General features: G+C 46.7%; 1 protein-coding gene across 1 annotated transcript in view; it reads left to right on the top strand.

Annotated features, from left to right (window-relative positions):
* The first annotated feature begins 3,459 nt into the window (after positions 1-3,459).
* The window catches only part of LOC144805774 (uncharacterized), a 399,726-nt gene continuing 385,805 nt past the window's right edge, over positions 3,460-17,380 (top strand). The window contains exon 1 of the mRNA XM_078672261.1: positions 3,460-3,570. The gene's annotated coding sequence lies outside the window, so the exon portion shown is untranslated. The remainder of the gene's footprint in view (positions 3,571-17,380) is intronic.

Here is a 17,380-nt window from a genome sequence, read left to right as displayed (position 1 = left end):
GATCATGCCTTGATGGATCCATGGTGATTGACGCACCTGAGGGACGCGGACTATACTTTCACCTCCTGCGTCCATTGTAAACGTTTACGCCTTGATTCTTCCAAACAGTACCTCTGGTCATGATCTTCTGCTATTCGACCATAAACTTTGATTGTTGAAAACCCCTCAGGCCCGTTGGTGTATGTATACAGCATGGTTTAAAGCCCCTGAAAACAAACACAGACGGTTCCAATATCTGAGCCAGTACTTGGAGGAGAACGCTGGGTCCATCTCCTCTACACAGGTGCTGTGGGAAGGCAGGAAGGCCGATGAACGATTTGGCTGCCTATAAGTGCCACTGTGAGGCATAACAGCGTTGGTTGACTAACCTTGAGTTTCTCCTGGCTCAGACGTATAACGCATTGCTGACCCCTGCTCTTCTCAAGGAGCTGCTCGGGGCCAAGTATGATCTGAACTCCTATTACACAGTGGAGGACCAGAGGGATACGCTCTGTGGACGATATAGTAGGGGACGTTGAGTTGACCCCCTTTGCCACTCTCATGCGTGATTATGGGCTGCCACAATCGCATCACTGACAGTATCGACAGCCTATGCATAGCCTGCGACACATGCTTGGTGCTCCCCCTTAAGATCTTAAGACTGCCCCAATGTTGAGTTATACTCTGATGTGGAAAGGATTCAAGGACACTAGGGGCCCGATTCATATGCGGTGTGGAAAGCTTCCCGACCAAATGGGTTTGGGAATGGTTTCCAACCAAATCGGATCGGGAGAGTCCAACCAACCGAGTATGATGCGTCGGGATGCTTCCAGATATGATTTGGTTGGACTCCATTGACGTCAATGGGAGCCTATGTTCCTAACCTCATCTTAATCGGGCCCGAGGTGGGAAATGCTTTCCTAATCGCATCGTAATAGGGCCCTCAATTGGTAAGACACGTTCCCGATCCGATTTGGACATAGCAAATGCCGTTAGGAGGCCTTCCTAACCACATCAGAATCAGGCCCTAAGGTGGGATTGTATGTTACAGCTGTGGACAGCCTTTTTTAAAGCACTGCTGCCTTCAATATATGCTGTTTGCTGGAGTAGAGGTTGGGCCTCTCACTCTCTGAGCAGGACTCCCATGACCTTTGGAAAGATCATGGCAGTGTACCTCAGGAGGTCAGGTTGAAATCAGTTATTTCAAGTTCCTACACCACTGGCACTGGATGCCGGAGTGGATCTATAAAGCACATATGGCAGACGATTCCAAGTGCTGGAGGTGCTGATGGTGTAGCGCACTCGCCTGTGACATTTTGGATTTCCTGTGGACTGTACAGTACTTTGTGCTACTGGGCTCCGTTTGGGATACCTTGATGACCAACCAAGGGGTGGCACCGCAATTCATGGCCCCTCAGACCTTGCTTCACAAAATGTCAATATTCCATGATTTAACTCCCCATGGTAAGAGGTAAGCTGGCTACGGCCTTCGTAGTGGGAGTTGTTTTTTTGGGGGGCGACCATGGGGCCTGGCACCCTGACTTTTCTCTCCTGTTTCCAGGTCCCTTCTCCTCCTGTTCCCCCTCGTCCTCCTTCCCTGATCTTCTGCGGGATCTTCTAGGACGCATCACCTCTATCTGGAGATGTTATTTTATTTATCGTTTTTCCTGTTATCAATGTCGTCTCACCAGTTCTAGTTTACACAGTATCTTGGACTCTGCTGAATTGACAAACTTCAATCCCTGTTATATGCTCATTGTGTATGAAAAGTCAATAAAAAAATTAGATATTTAAAAAAGACACAGGGAGTGGTGTCACTTAACATTTGACTTTGACAATTCCAAAGGAAGAGACATTACTGAATTTATAGACATGATCAGAACAAATGTAAAGTGATAAAATTAACCCCTTCACTGCGGCGGCTATTCCGCCGCAGTGCTAAGGGGGCGGGGCGGCCACGCGGCGGCCGCATGCTGGTGACGGAACCACTCCGTCATCAGCACAGCGCACCCGCAGCTGATGACGGAGCGGTTCCGTCATCAGCATGCAAGGGGTTAAAAAACCAAGTCTCACTAAAATTGACATTCAATTTAACATTCCACTGAACTGTGTGCAATACTCATGGTGAAATATACGTTTTGCCACTAAAATGTGGGACGGAAGGTCTGCTCTGTGCCAAATAGTCATGTGTGAAGTTCTAGTTAATCCCCATATTTTGGAAGAATGAGCCAGGTTTGAGTGACACTTCAGACCGACCTCCAAATGGGTGAGTGTCACTCGTGATGAGTGAGGTTTGAGGGCTCTGATGTATGCACGTCTGAACTAATGTTGCTGTCGAGGCATTCAAGACTGCTTGCATGACAATGCTACAAAGAGTTGGCGCACTCACTAATCAATGGTGTATTGATGACGAGTGTACTATGATATAGGGTCCTATGTGAAGGAGTAGAATATTTTGGAGTAGTGAAATGCCCCTCCCCTGTTTCTCAGACCAGTAACGCCCACTCATTTTTATGATACAATGCAAACTGTGTGAGAAATTTCTGGTTCATACTTGATATCTCTGTCTTAGGAATTAGCTGTTTCAAAGATAAATTGCTTTATTTTTTGTCAGTGAATCTTTGTTGAGAGATGATGGTAGTTATTGTAAACAAAACAACAAAGCCTGGAAGAGGCCGCTATCTTAATATTTTATGAGATAGTTGTGCTCTTAAACCAGAAACTCAAAACCTAATTAGAACCTACAATTCAGTCTTGTTCGAGGATATAAAACCGAATTAAATATAAGGAATAAGCCGCAGACATAGGAAAATTAGAAATAAGCTGTTCCATCAATTGTTGCTTTGACACATGACCTATGCCTCATTGTCACTGATATGGTGTATAAATCTCCGTGGTATTTACCTCTGTTTACTTTGCTATCTAGCACGTTGTGGATTTGAAAAACTGCACAAAAATTATTTAAAAGAATAAATAAGCTGCACATTTTAATTTCAAAACTGACCGAAATACTCATATATTCATTAAAATACCGATATATTCATTGAAATTCAGATATGTTCATTGAAATACAGGGTGCCACTTTCAGTTGTTACCTTTCTGTAAACACTCTCAAGTCCTTTACGTCAGTGTTTTGAAGATGCTCATCTGAAGTGAAGCTCTAAATACTTTTTTACAGCAGCAACCAAGTGTGAGGCCCTGTACTTGAACTGTATGACCCTTAAAACCATTCACGTCTGTAACATCTGAAATCCCAGGTCTTTACAGGTATAAGTGCTTGTTTGTGTGAAATGTATTCACTGCTGGAGCCTGGAGGCGGCGGTTCCGTCAGCGGCCGCCAGAGGGCGCTCCTCGCCTGCTGATGAAACCACTGAGCTGCACATTGGCTGAAAGGGAGAAGGGTTTCCTTTTCCGGGTCAGCGGCGGCAGAGACAGCACCAGCAGCAGTGGTGACATCACTTCCGGCCTCTCCTGGTGTGTTCAGCCTATTGCAGAGGAGGAAGGAGCCCTGTCTGTCTGTGCAGCTACCTTCATCTACAGACCCCAGATCCCCCCAGGGGGAGGAGAGAGCCTGGACAGGTTTCTGCTCAGGTAGGAGCTCTCTTCCTGCTGCTGAGACTGATTAGGGAGCGGAGGAGGAGAGGCCTGTCCAGGGGGTTGCAGAGGAGGTGAGGCCTGTCCAGGGCTACACAGGAGGTGAGGCCTGTCCAGGGGTGCAGAGGAGGTGAGGCCTGTCCAGGGGTGCAGAGGAGGTGAGGCCTGCCCAGGGGTGCAGAGGAGAGGCCTGTCCAGGGGTGCAGAGGAGGAGAGGCCTGTCCAGAGGAAGGGCAGAGGAGGAGAGGCCTGTCCAGGGGGTGCAGAAGAGGTGAGGCCTTTCCAGGGGTGCAGAGGACGTGAGGCCTGTCCAGGGGTGCAGAGGAGGTGAGGCCTTTCCAGGGGTGCAGAGGAGGTGAGGCCTGTCCAGGGGTGCAGCGGGGTGAGGCCTGTCCAGGGGTGCAGAGGAGGTGAGGCCTGTCCAGGGGTGCAGAGGAGGTGAGGCCTTTCCAGGGGTGCAGAGGAGGTGAGGTCTGTCCAGGGGTGCAGAGGAGGTGAGGCCTGTCCAGGGGTGCTGACAAGGTGAGGCCTGTCCAGGGGGAGTGGAGGAACTGAGGCCTTTCAAGGGGTGCGGAAGAGGCAAGGACTATCCAGGGGTGCAGAGGAAGCGAGGCCTGTCCAGGGTTGCAGAGGGGGTGAGGCCCGTCCAGGGGTGCAGCGGAGGTGTGGCGTGTCCTGAGCTGGGGGTGCAGAGGAGGTGAGGCCTGTCCAGGAGGGCTGAGGAGGTGAGGCTTGTCCAGATGGGGGGCTGAGGAGGTGAGGCCTGTCCAGGTGGGGTGCAGAGGATGTGAGGCCTGCCAAGAGCAGGTGAGGCCTATCCAGGGGAGCAGTGTCTCTCTTTGGGGCCTGTATATAGCGCCCAAGACTCAGGGCGAAGTCAGAAGCGCTGTATGGGGTGGAATGAACTCTTGGGTCCTCTGTCCTTAATGAAAATCCTTCACCAGAGCTCCTGTGAGATGCACCTGAGAGGCCTGCCCAGAGGAGGAGAGGCCTGTCCAGGGGTGCAGAGAAGGGGAGGGGTGTCCTGGGGGTGCAAAGGAAATGAGGCCAGTCCAGGGCGTGCAGAGGAGGTGAGGCCTGTCCTGGGGGGTTGGGTGCAGAGGAGGTTAGGCCTGTCCAGGGGTGCAGAGGAGGTGAGGCCTGTCCAGGGGTGCAGAGGAGGTGAGGCCTGTCCAGGGGTATAGAGGAGGTGAGGCCTGTCCAGGGGTATAGAGGAGGTGAGGCCCGTCCAGAGGAGTGCAGAGGAGGTGAGGCCTGTCCAGGGGTGCAAAGGAGGTGAGGCCTGTCCAGGGGTGCAGAGGAGGTGAGGCCTGTTCAGGGGGTGCAGGGGAGGAGAGACCTGTCTAGGAGGTGCAGGGGAGGTGAGGCCTGTCCTGTGCTTGGGGTTGCAGCCTGGGTTAAGCCTGCCCAGCTAGGAATGAAGAGAAGGTGAGGCATGACTGGATAAATGTGCAGAGGATAGATAGATTTATTGTTTGGTTAATAAAAATCATTACAGTATTGACGTACAGATACTAAAGCATATATCAATTGACTGTTAAGATGTTTACACACAATGAAAAGAATAAAAAGGAGGTTCACTCATTTCTGAATTCATGCTACATAGTTTCCTCACAATCTATAAAATCCAAATGCGGCCCTTGGGCCAATAAAGGTGTCATGTGTGATAGCAGTTGGTAGAAACTTATGATATTTAACAATAATAATTGCATAAAACCTAGTCAGCACCTGTTCGAATCTTTTGGGCTCTTAAGGTCATTCTACTTCAAGTGGGACTGCGTCACCAGGTGAGTTCTGAACCAAAGACCACTTCAATTACGTTACAGTCAAAAGTCACTAATAATTTGTTAAATTTTAACTTTGTATTAAAAGAAGGGAGCTAGGCTCTCGTCTTTACTAAAAACCGACTAACAATCCCACTTATTTAGTACAGATCAACTTTAAAGGATTGGGAAAATGTGCAAATTAGCATTTTTATGGAGTTGGAGCAGCCCAGTGCTAGTTGATTATTGTTGGCTCATCGGCTCTCACATTGAGTAAGCCTTTGTGCCGCTCTTGTAACAAACCTGGTGAACCGATGTTAAGCATCTGGTTCTCTGGGTTCATGGATGTAAGGCTGGCTTGACGGCAGGAGCGAACACCAAGCTTGTTCCATTCGCCCCGTAACAAAATTTTTCGGTTATTAAGAAATATAGGGCAAAGACATACCACGTGCTCAATGGGTTCCTTACTACTCCCGCTCCCCAATACATGGTGTTATCGTTTGTATGGTGCCAAACGTATTTTTTTCCAGTACTCTGAATAGGTATATGACAGATATGGGGGCTCAACCCCTGCCTTAAACCCTGATAAAACCGTCCAAGTATGTGTACGATATGCCAGTTTCTTCTGTCCGACTGAACAGACCTGGAACGAATGGTCGTTTTAATCAACATTTTGATGCTTGTTGAGAAGGTTTAGTGTCCCAGATTTATTTTGCCTCCAGAAGTTGTAAAGAATCATCTAAGTAGTATTGATATGATGGTCCCTGTTGACCAAGTGATATTTCCTGCCACATCATAGCCTCCAGGCTCGATTCTCTGGCCGAGAGTAGCTTGTTGCACAGCTTGATAAATGCTCCAGCTCCAACCGCTCGAGGATTCGGAGGCCAAACTCAAGTTGAATCAATGCCGGGGATCAGGATTTTGGTAGGCTCAACACTTGCTTAAAGATCCTTGTTGTTATTTTATTCACCAGACTGTTCCTAACATAATCTCCTGACTGTAAGTAAGATAATTGGAGATTCTGACCTTCAAAACAGGTATTAGAGGGTTTTGAGAAAGTGCACCTCCTATCCATGTGGACCCCTAAATATTTGTCTGAGGCGGCCTTTTCGATGCTTTTTCCATACTGCTATCCACCTCCTTGCTATTTCCTTCACCCGTAGGTAATCACCCTTGTCTTTGATATAGATTTAATTCCAAGTCATTTGAGGTGGTGTTGGAGAACAACTGATCAGGCAGCCTCTGCAGCCCGATCCAGGTGTGACTAATCAGGATAAAGTCATCTGCGTACAAAAGGTTGCTGCCCCTGGTTCCCCCGAGTTTTGGAGGGAGGGAGTCCACATCTTCACGTGACTGTGATAGATCCGAGATGAAGAGTTTGAAAAGGAGAGACGACAACACACAACAATGCAGAGTTACGTAGGTGCTTTAATTTCCTAATTTCAGCAGATGTTGTGGTTGAGTTGCCTCTTTTGTTTTTTGTGAGCAGTTGGCTAGAAAAGATCTCCCATGATGTAGAGAGCGGGGTATCATCAAGGCTCCTTGTTGCTAACTGGGCTCGGCATGCTGTCATTGTTGCTATCAAAGGATTTGACAATTTTAACTTTTTAAGGTTCTCTGTAAAAATTCCTTTTGATGTCAGACGTGTCATGGCGTGCCAAACTACACTAAGTGACAAGATGATTACTTGGGGTCGATGGTCACTATCACCTCTTGCAGCGATGGTGTAATTATTTCTGATCAGAGGGAGCTTCTCCTTATTGCATATAGTGTAGTTTAAAAAAGAATAAGTGCGGCCATTTGTTCTTGACCAGATTGTAGGGTTGTCCATGGAGAAAAGACCATTCACAGTTATATAGCCAGATGTTGAACTGTGGTACCACCTATTCACCAAGTTTACTGTATTTGTGCTGGTAGGCTTTGTTTGTTCCATGATGGGAGGGCTTCTTGCGTTGTGCTCGTCTGGAGAGTCTTGAAAGAGGTTTGTGTTGTAATCTCCAGTTGTCAGATATTCATACTCACTTAATAGGTTACACATGATCCGGAGCAGGTGATCAAACTTGAGCCTCTTCTCCCTGGCGCTTGGTGAAATATCTACGTTGATCAAGAGCGTTTGTTTGGTACATTTGGAGCTTCTGATTCTAATACCGATAATCCAATCTTTTTCGAATTGTAGCTGCCCGATGTTCACGTTTAACTTGCCATTGCCAGGTGCTGAGGAGGCGAGGCCTGTCCAAGGGATGCAGAGGAGGTGAGGCTTGTCTAGGAAAGGTGAAGGGGAGGTGAGACCTGTCCAGAGGGGCAGAGTAGCTACGGCCTGTCCTGTGCTGGGGATAAAGAGAAGGTGAAGTCTGTCCTGGGCTTGAGGGGTGCAGAGGAGATTAGGTCTGTCCAGGAGGGGTGCAGAAGAGATGAGGCTTGTCCGGAAGTGGTCCGGAAAAGGTGAGGCCTGTCCAAGGGGGTGCAGAGGAGGAGAGTCCTGTCTTGTGTTGGGGGAGGTGTGCAGAGGAGGTGAGGCCTCTCTAGGGGGTGCTGAAGAGGCGAGGCCTGTCCAGGGGGGTGAGGAGGTGGTGAAGCCTGTCCAGGGAATGCAGACGAGGTGAGGACTGTCCAGAGGGGATGCCCAGGAGGCGAGACCAATACAGAGGGGGTGCAGAGGAAGGGAGTTCTATCCACGGTGTACAGAGGAGGTGAGACCTGTCCAGATGGTACAGAGCAGAGGTGAGGCCTGTCCTCTGGTGGGGTGAGGCCTGTCCTGACTCTGCACGATTTACGAATACATGAATACTTCTTAGAAATGTTGCTCATTTTGCCCCTCCTCCAGTCCAAATTAAACCAGTGTACACTCCCCCACCCCACCCTCTTGATCCCTCCAGATAATGCAGGCTCACCTGTCGAAAGAACTACAGACAGAATAGAACCTTTCCACCTGGTGGATACTGGACACTTCCTGTTAGTCTCTCCATCGAGTGCAGTCCCATCGGTGCTGCGGCTGCACAGAAGCAAAGCACTCCGGTACATTCCCTGACCTCACCTATCAGAATGTCAGCAGCACCACAATATCTTATCCCACATGACTGCCCTCGAGTGCTCTAATCAGCCCCAAATCAGTGAGATCGCCCTCCAAACAAACATCTCTCCATCAAAAATATGTTCCATCTCAAAAGATTTCACCAGGTTCATCTAAAAGATGAGAGGTGAGCAGCGCACATTCGAACAGCCTCCTCTTATCCGTCAGGACGCACCAAAGCTGCTCTAATGTATGTAAGTTGAAGATGCATCTCGTTAAATAACTCTACATCACAAGTGCATTAACTGTCAAGAAACTGCCTCCTCTTCTATCACTTTATGTCATGTTATACGCACTTGTAGAGAACATGGCTGCCCCAGCAACAGGGCATCCCAGTGCTAAATCTGACAGAGCAGATGGCGAAGAAGCTAGTGGTTGGAGAAAAGCCACCTCTTGATCATTTTCCTGAAAGCCCAGTGGTCTTGCGTGCTACGGGCAGCAAGGAGAATGGTATTCCAAAGGGCTGGTGCCAGTGCTCTGAACGAGCGCCCCCTTGCTCTTGTCCTGCGCACTCGTGGGACACGGGCCAAATGCAGGTCCGCAGAGTGCAAGGCTCGAGCCGGGCCATACAGAGAGCACAGCTCGCTCAAAATTTGTGGACCCAGGCCATACAGGATCTTGTGTGTCATACACAGATTCTTAAAGTAGACTCTCTGGGGCATATTACCAAGCAATAGCGATAATTATCGCTATGCATGGTTAGCGGCTAAAATTATATCGCCGCGCTCCGACGATTTTTACCGCTGAGATACCTTGATATTATCAAGGTTTATCTCAAAAGCGGTAAAAATCAGCCAAAATGCATGAATATCGCTGAAAAATAAGCGATATTCATGCATTACCGAGCTAATGCTCTTAGCCATGTTATCCACCTACCATTGGATAACATGGCTAAGAACTGCTCTGGGCAGGCGTTAGCTTTTGGAGATGATCGCGCTTAGCGAGATTATTTCCAAAAGTAGGTAATAGGAGATAGCGATGTTAGCGACTGTTTCCAGTCGCTAACATCTTGGCACGCCCACTTTGCATGTCATTAGCGATAAATATCGCTGACATGCAAAGTGTCACACTGCGGATTACCCTCTTGGCTACGGCGTTCGTGAGGCAGCGGATTTCACCTTCTCTCCAGCATTTCCTTTAGCAACTCGCGGTACCCGCTGCGCGGGCCCCGCGTCGCGTGGGAGGCACCTTCAAAGACCCTTCATTTCTGGAGGCGTTTGGGACAAAGGTTACTTGCAGGGCTGCGAGCAGGCGGAGGCGCAGGACTACCGGTCCCAGGAGCGCCCGCCCGCCCTCATTCAATCCACCTGGGCAGCTCTCCCTGCAGGCTCCTCCCCCCCACACTCTTACCCTATAAACATAGTAAACAAGTTCCGCTGCGCGGGAGCGCGCGGGAGTGCGACGGGAGAAGCCCGGGACAAGCCCGGGACAAGGGCGGGACCGTCTAAGGCCGTCATAGGCTGGATTAGGCTGGGCTGGGCCGAACCTCTTTAGTTTGCCCCTTGAACATTGGATTATTTTACTGTTAAATTTCTTCTTAGTTCTGCACCCATCACGGTTAGTTATGCCTTCCCCGGCTAGGGAGGGCACTCCTATGAGGTTGGGAGGGGTAAAAAATAGGACCTTAGATAATTATTTCCCCCGGGCTGTGGGAAAAGGGGATAAGGAAAGTACCTTGATTAAGCTCAGGGCGGAGCGCAGACGCTCTATAGGAAATTTGAAAAATAGGCCCCTTGGAGATAATTCTATATCACTGAGTGAGGAGTCATCCGCACTGGATGATGTCCCACTTCTTCTGAGGGACTGTACCAACAACCCGACTGAATCAACTACTAACTCAACCCCCTCTCTTAGCCCAAGTAGTGTGACTATTGATTTAATTTCCCAGCCCCCACCGGCTACTAAAGCCAGGAAAGCTAAAGCTAAAACCAAGCCAACTTCTGTGCAAGGGGTATATGGGCCCCCACCGAATAAACGCAGGAGGAAGTCGAGGGGTGGCCAAGGAAAAACTAAAACAAAAATCCCCCACTCTGAGTTCGGTAGGACAACAAAACTCCCTCCACCCACGGAGAGGTTAGTGGAAGATGCACATTCAACACCTCCTGAAAAGGTTACTACTGTTACCGACTTGGCTGATGCCACGGTAATCAATGCTACCAATGTCCCTCTTTCTGTTGTTGAGGGGTTGAGTGCGCTACAAAAATGTAGGCGCATCCCTGCGGTGGGCACACTTGTGCGGAACTGTGTGTTGTGGATCAACAACACAGGGAGTTTCCCAATTTAGAATAAAGTTTTCTTAAGATGAGTTTTCAAAGAAATTCTTTTTAATCAAAGTCTTTCATGTTAATGTTTCATATTACATTCATATGAAAATGAACCATCAATTTTAATCCATTATCTGGTCGCTCCGATGCATTTCGGACAAAAGTGTCCTTTCTCAAGGAGCACTAAAACAGAGAGAATAAATGCCAATCAATATATGCATTGTAGCGTCTGATGCAACATAATGGTATTGGTGTGAGTGACTTAATGTGTCAACCTCATGCGCCCCATCATAAAAGGGTGTCTCAGTAGCGGTAACAGCAAAAGTGAAGGTGCTGGTTGGGGGAGGAGTTTAACGATGTGGTTTTAAACGTGCTCACCCTCGAGGAACCCGTTTTACTGTCCCGAAGCGTTTGCTACCTAAGTAAGTTTTTTGTATTTTCTCACGGCTTCTTTCACTTTTGGCCGTTTTATTTTTCATTATTTACTGTGCTGACACCGATCCGACTGTTTTTCAGGATCGTTACGTCATTTTCAGGCATGCACTTCCGAGCCTATGGCTTAATTCCCTCACTACTTAATTTTTGCACATATATATACTTTGCATGTTAATCACCTTCGTAGACTTTACTTGTTTTTAATCATTTGTTTCACGCTGTAACCTCCGTTTTTTTCACATGTTGGCAAGCACGTTTAAAACCACATCGTTAAACTCCTCCCCCAACCAGCACCTTCACTTTTGCTGTTACCGCTACTGAGACACCCTTTTATGATGGGGCGCATGAGGTTGACACATTAAGTCACTCACACCAATACCATTATGTTGCATCAGACGCTACAATGCATATATTGATTGGCATTTATTCTCTCTGTTTTAGTGCTCCTTGAGAAAGGACACTTTTGTCCGAAATGCATCGGAGCGACCAGATAATGGATTAAAATTGATGGTTCATTTTCATATGAATGTAATATGAAACATTAACATGAAAGACTTTGATTAAAAAGAATTTCTTTGAAAACTCATCTTAAGAAAACTTTATTCTAAATTGGGAAACTCCCTGTGTTGTTGATCCACAACACACAGTTCCGCACAAGTGTGCCCACCGCAGGGATGCGCCTACATTTCTGTAGCGCACTCAACCCCTCAACTCTTTAGGACGCACTTGAACAGTTGCGTCACCTGCAGGAGCACCTTAACCCCATTCGTGTACCTATACACCTATAACTGAATATAACTGCCGCGCGCCACGCCCAAGCTTTCTACTTTCATACTCGTCTACTGTTCCTGGGGCAGGCAGCACGCAATAAGCAACATGCAATACGAAGAAATCTCGAAATCTACAGAAGCTCGCGCTGAAACCTTGGCTTTCGACACTGATGCTACCGAGAGGATATATGCACTGATCAATGAGGATTTAACTCAAACTGCGTCTAGCAGAACAAGGGAGCAGTGCATCAAGCAACTCCTATACCTTTCAAGACGTCGTATCAATCAGAGATTACACGCCAACACCTTGATTAAGTACCACAAGGTACTCCGCATTCCCCGTGGCCTACGGATTGCTTTAAAACCGTCCCTATGCAAGAACTCTAAGACTTTCATTGAACGTTGGAATGCCATCCTCAATAAATGCAGTCTGGATCTCATTTTGTTAATCGTGGAGGAACTGTCTGGCATCCTGAATGAGCTCACTCAAGAGATTACCATCATAGAAAGTGAACTAAAGGAACTAAGCACCGCCGAAGAACTGAAAGACACTCTAGATGAAATCAACGTACAAATTGATAAGCACACCAAAGAAATTAATGAGCGTAAGATACGCAAATTCCGTCGGGACACCTTGGATTACAAGTTAGGAGAGGTTTATACGTGGGCTGATGTCTACGCTCAACGTCGAAGGAACAAACCCTATAATCCTAATACAGACACCTCATCCTCTGGGAGTGACAACACCAACCGACCCCCAAGAAGAACCCCTACGGAGGCATCAACATCGGCTCCTTCATCTAGCGGAACACCTCCAACTCAAAATATAGATCAAACCACCACCGAGCCTTTTTTAGAGCAAGGCCCAGACAAAACCGCAGACCCAGACGGGGCAAGAGGGCAGGCAAAAAACAACGGAGAGAATCAACAAGCCACGAAGCCTTACAAGAAAACCAGGAAGAATCGTTAGTAATAAACATCTCAAAGGTCCACCTTACCGACCACGAAACCAAGATTCTTCAAAAAGGCTTGTCATTTGTTCCCAGCAGCGATACAAATCTACTAGAACTAGACGTGAGCACATATAAACTCACGAGGAAGTTGCGACTCAAACATTTCTTTGAGAGAGTTCTCGAACCTACCATCAACCCGAAACCGGATCAACTTATGGGTCTACGACCCCCCAGCACCTTCACACCTCCAATAAGCCACAAAAGCATTGACACATTTGAGACCCTAGTGAAACAGGACATTTCCATGATTAATTTCCATAAAAAGACCCACAAGAACATCACCAACAAAGATCTTGACACGCTTAAAAAGATTGCACAGAATCCAGCTATTAAGTGCCTGAAAGCTGACAAAGGAGGCGCTCTCGTCATCCTAGATACTGATCTATACAAACAGAGAACCAGAGAACATGTCATGGATCCGAATGTGTACTTGCCCCTTGATGGCAACCCGACTAATGAGTACAAAATGGAACTCTCACGCATCGTGGAAACTGCCCATGTGGAAGCAACAATTGATGACAGAACCAAGAAATACCTGATTACTGAACATCCTCGGAGTCCATCTATTACCATGCTACCGAAGATACATAAGAATCTTAAGGATCCACCGTTCCGCCCAATTGTTTCAACTAGGGGTTCGATACACGAACCTACAGGCAAATTCATTGACCGTTACCTGCAACCCATGGTCCAAAAATTACCCAGCTACATTAAAGACACCACACAACTATTGAATAAGCTCTCCACTATTGAATGCCTTGAGAACGAGAAACTCATCTTATGTACGGCGGACGTAAGAAGTCTATACACTTCCATCCCCCACGAGGGAGGAATCAACGCGGTGGAACAAGCATTGCTCTCATCGGATGTCAACGATTCACTGAAGCCATTCATCCTTGAACTCATGGTATATACTTTATACCATAGTTACTTTGAGTACGATGACACCTGGTTCCTACAAATGTCCGGAATGGCTATGGGAAATTGTGCGGCCCCCACCTACGCAAATTTATACATGGGTGATTTTGAATGTAATCATATTTACCAGAACAAAACATGGACGGACAACCTTAAACTTTATGTTCGTTACATTGACGATCTTCTGTTTGTCTGGAAGGATTCCCAGGCAAGCCTTGAACTTGCATTAACTGATCTCAACACCAAAGATGACCGCATCGACTTCACCTGGACCATCAACCATCAGGAGATCGCTTTTTTGGATGTCCTTATCAAAATTACCCCTCAGGGTATACAGACAGACCTTTTTCGGAAGACCACAGATCGCAATAATGCTCTACTGTTTAGCAGTTTTCATCGAGATTCTCTCAAACGACATTTGCCTTACAGCCAGATGTTGAGGGCAACCCGCATAGTCTCTGATCCAGAGATCAGGTTGAACCAAATAGCAAACATCGCATCCAGATTTCGCTGCAGAGGTTATCCAGAAACAATCCTCAAGGAAGCTATGGACCGCACGTCCTCTACCTCCCGGACTGAAGCTCTCAAAAGCAAATCCAAAACCGAAGACCAGCGAATGGTATTAGTTTCTAGATATTCTACCTCCAGCAACAAGTACAAAAAAATCATTATGAAACATTGGCGCATCCTTGCATCAGAACCTGATTTCGGAAACCTTTTCCAAGATCCTCCGATCTTTGCGTACACCAGACCTATGAATTTCAAAGAAATTCTATCTAAGCAAACGGCGGCAAGTACCTCAACCACCCACACTGGCACACGACCATGCCATCATTGCAGCAATTGCAATAACGTAATGAAAGGAAACATCATTTGCCATCCCATGAGAGGTTTTGACATCAAACTAAACGTAGACGCAACCTGCGACTCTTCAAACTTGATTTACCTGTTAAAATGCCCATGTGGCAAGGTCTACGTGGGCAAGACAAGCAGGAAAATCAAAACGAGATTAAATGAACACAAATCAAATATAAGGACTAAAAACATCAAGTCTAATATCGCCATCCACTTCAATGAAGCCAACCACAGCGTGGCTCAACTCAAATACATGGTCCTAGAGATTGTTTCCAAAGTTGAAGGCAGAGACAATAATAAGACTTTACTGCAGAAGGAAACCGCCTGGATTTACAGATTACAATCTCAGAAACCGTGTGGTCTTAATGACCGGACAGAATTAAGTTGCTTTCTTTAAATGCCACTTGTGGGCACTTATTGATGCATAACTACTTTGCTCTGCTTTATGCTCACATCTCTCACTGTACTCACCCTCCATTCCATCATGGCCGTCTCATTCACCGGTTTAATACACCTAACTGTTGAAGTCCCTTTTCTATCTTCACGATTCTCTAATCACTCACTTAACCTCGCATTCGCTCTGCGGAACCTCACCCTCGAGGAACCCGTTTTACTGTCCCGAAGCGTTTGCTACCTAAGTAAGTTTTTTGTATTTTCTCACGGCTTCTTTCACTTTTGGCCGTTTTATTTTTCATTATTTACTGTGCTGACACCGATCCGACTGTTTTTCAGGATCGTTACGTCATTTTCAGGCATGCACTTCCGAGCCTATGGCTTAATTCCCTCACTACTTAATTTTTGCACATATATATACTTTGCATGTTAATCACCTTCGTAGACTTTACTTGTTTTTAATCATCTGTTTCACGCTGTAACCTCCGTTTTTTTCACATGTTGGCAAGCACGTTTAAAACCACATCGTTAAACTCCTCCCCCAACCAGCACCTTCACTTTTGCTGTTACCGCTACTGAGACACCCTTTTATGATGGGGCGCATGAGGTTGACACATTAAGTCACTCACACCAATACCATTATGTTGCATCAGACGCTACAATGCATATATTGATTGGCATTTATTCTCTCTGTTTTAGTGCTCCTTGAGAAAGGACACTTTTGTCCGAAATGCATCGGAGCGACCAGATAATGGATTAAAATTGATGGTTCATTTTCATATGAATGTAATATGAAACATTAACATGAAAGACTTTGATTAAAAAGAATTTCTTTGAAAACTCATCTTAAGAAAACTTTATTCTAAATTGGGAAACTCCCTGTGTTGTTGATCCACAACACACAGTTCCGCACAAGTGTGCCCACCGCAGGGATGCGCCTACATTTTTGTAGCGCACTCAACCCCTCAACTCTTTAGGACGCACTTGAACAGTTGCGTCACCTGCAGGAGCACCTTAACCCCATTCGTGTACCTATACACCTATAACTGAATATAACTGCCGCGCGCCACGCCCAAGCTTTCTACTTTCATACTCGTCTACTGTTCCTGGGGCAGGCAGCACGCAATAAGCAACATGCAATACGAAGAAATCTCGAAATCTACAGAAGCTCGCGCTGAAACCTTGGCTTTCGACACTGATGCTACCGAGAGGATATATGCACTGATCAATGAGGATTTAACTCAAACTGCGTCTAGCAGAACAAGGGAGCAGTGCATCAAGCAACTCCTATACCTTTCAAGACGTCGTATCAATCAGAGATTACACGCCAACACCTTGATTAAGTACCACAAGGTACTCCGCATTCCCCGTGGCCTACGGATTGCTTTAAAACCGTCCCTATGCAAGAACTCTAAGACTTTCATTGAACGTTGGAATGCCATCCTCAATAAATGCAGTCTGGATCTCATTTTGTTAATCGTGGAGGAACTGTCTGGCATCCTGAATGAGCTCACTCAAGAGATTACCATCATAGAAAGTGAACTAAAGGAACTAAGCACCGCCGAAGAACTGAAAGACACTCTAGATGAAATCAACGTACAAATTGATAAGCACACCAAAGAAATTAATGAGCGTAAGATACGCAAATTCCGTCGGGACACCTTGGATTACAAGTTAGGAGAGGTTTATACGTGGGCTGATGTCTACGCTCAACGTCGAAGGAACAAACCCTATAATCCTAATACAGACACCTCATCCTCTGGGAGTGACAACACCAACCGACCCCCAAGAAGAACCCCTACGGAGGCATCAACATCGGCTCCTTCATCTAGCGGAACACCTCCAACTCAAAATATAGATCAAACCACCACCGAGCCTTTTTTAGAGCAAGGCCCAGACAAAACCGCAGACCCAGACGGGGCAAGAGGGCAGGCAAAAAACAACGGAGAGAATCAACAAGCCACGAAGCCTTACAAGAAAACCAGGAAGAATCATTAGTAATAAACATCTCAAAGGTCCACCTTACCGACCACGAAACCAAGATTCTTCAAAAAGGCTTGTCATTTGTTCCCACCAGCGATACAAATCTACTAGAACTAGACGTGAGCACATATAAACTCACGAGGAAGTTGCGACTCAAACATTTCTTTGAGAGAGTTCTCGAACCTACCATCAACCCGAAACCGGATCAACTTATGGGTCTACGACCCCCCAGCACCTTCACACCTCCAATAAGCCACAAAAGCATTGACACATTTGAGACCCTAGTGAAACAGGACATTTCCATGATTAATTTCCATAAAAAGACCCACAAGAACATCACCAA

The sequence above is a fragment of the Lissotriton helveticus genome (assembly GCF_964261635.1).
Source record: "Lissotriton helveticus chromosome 1_1 unlocalized genomic scaffold, aLisHel1.1 SUPER_1_unloc_24, whole genome shotgun sequence".
Taxonomy (NCBI): Eukaryota; Metazoa; Chordata; class Amphibia; order Caudata; family Salamandridae; genus Lissotriton; species Lissotriton helveticus.
This window is presented reverse-complemented; position numbering and strand designations above follow the sequence as displayed.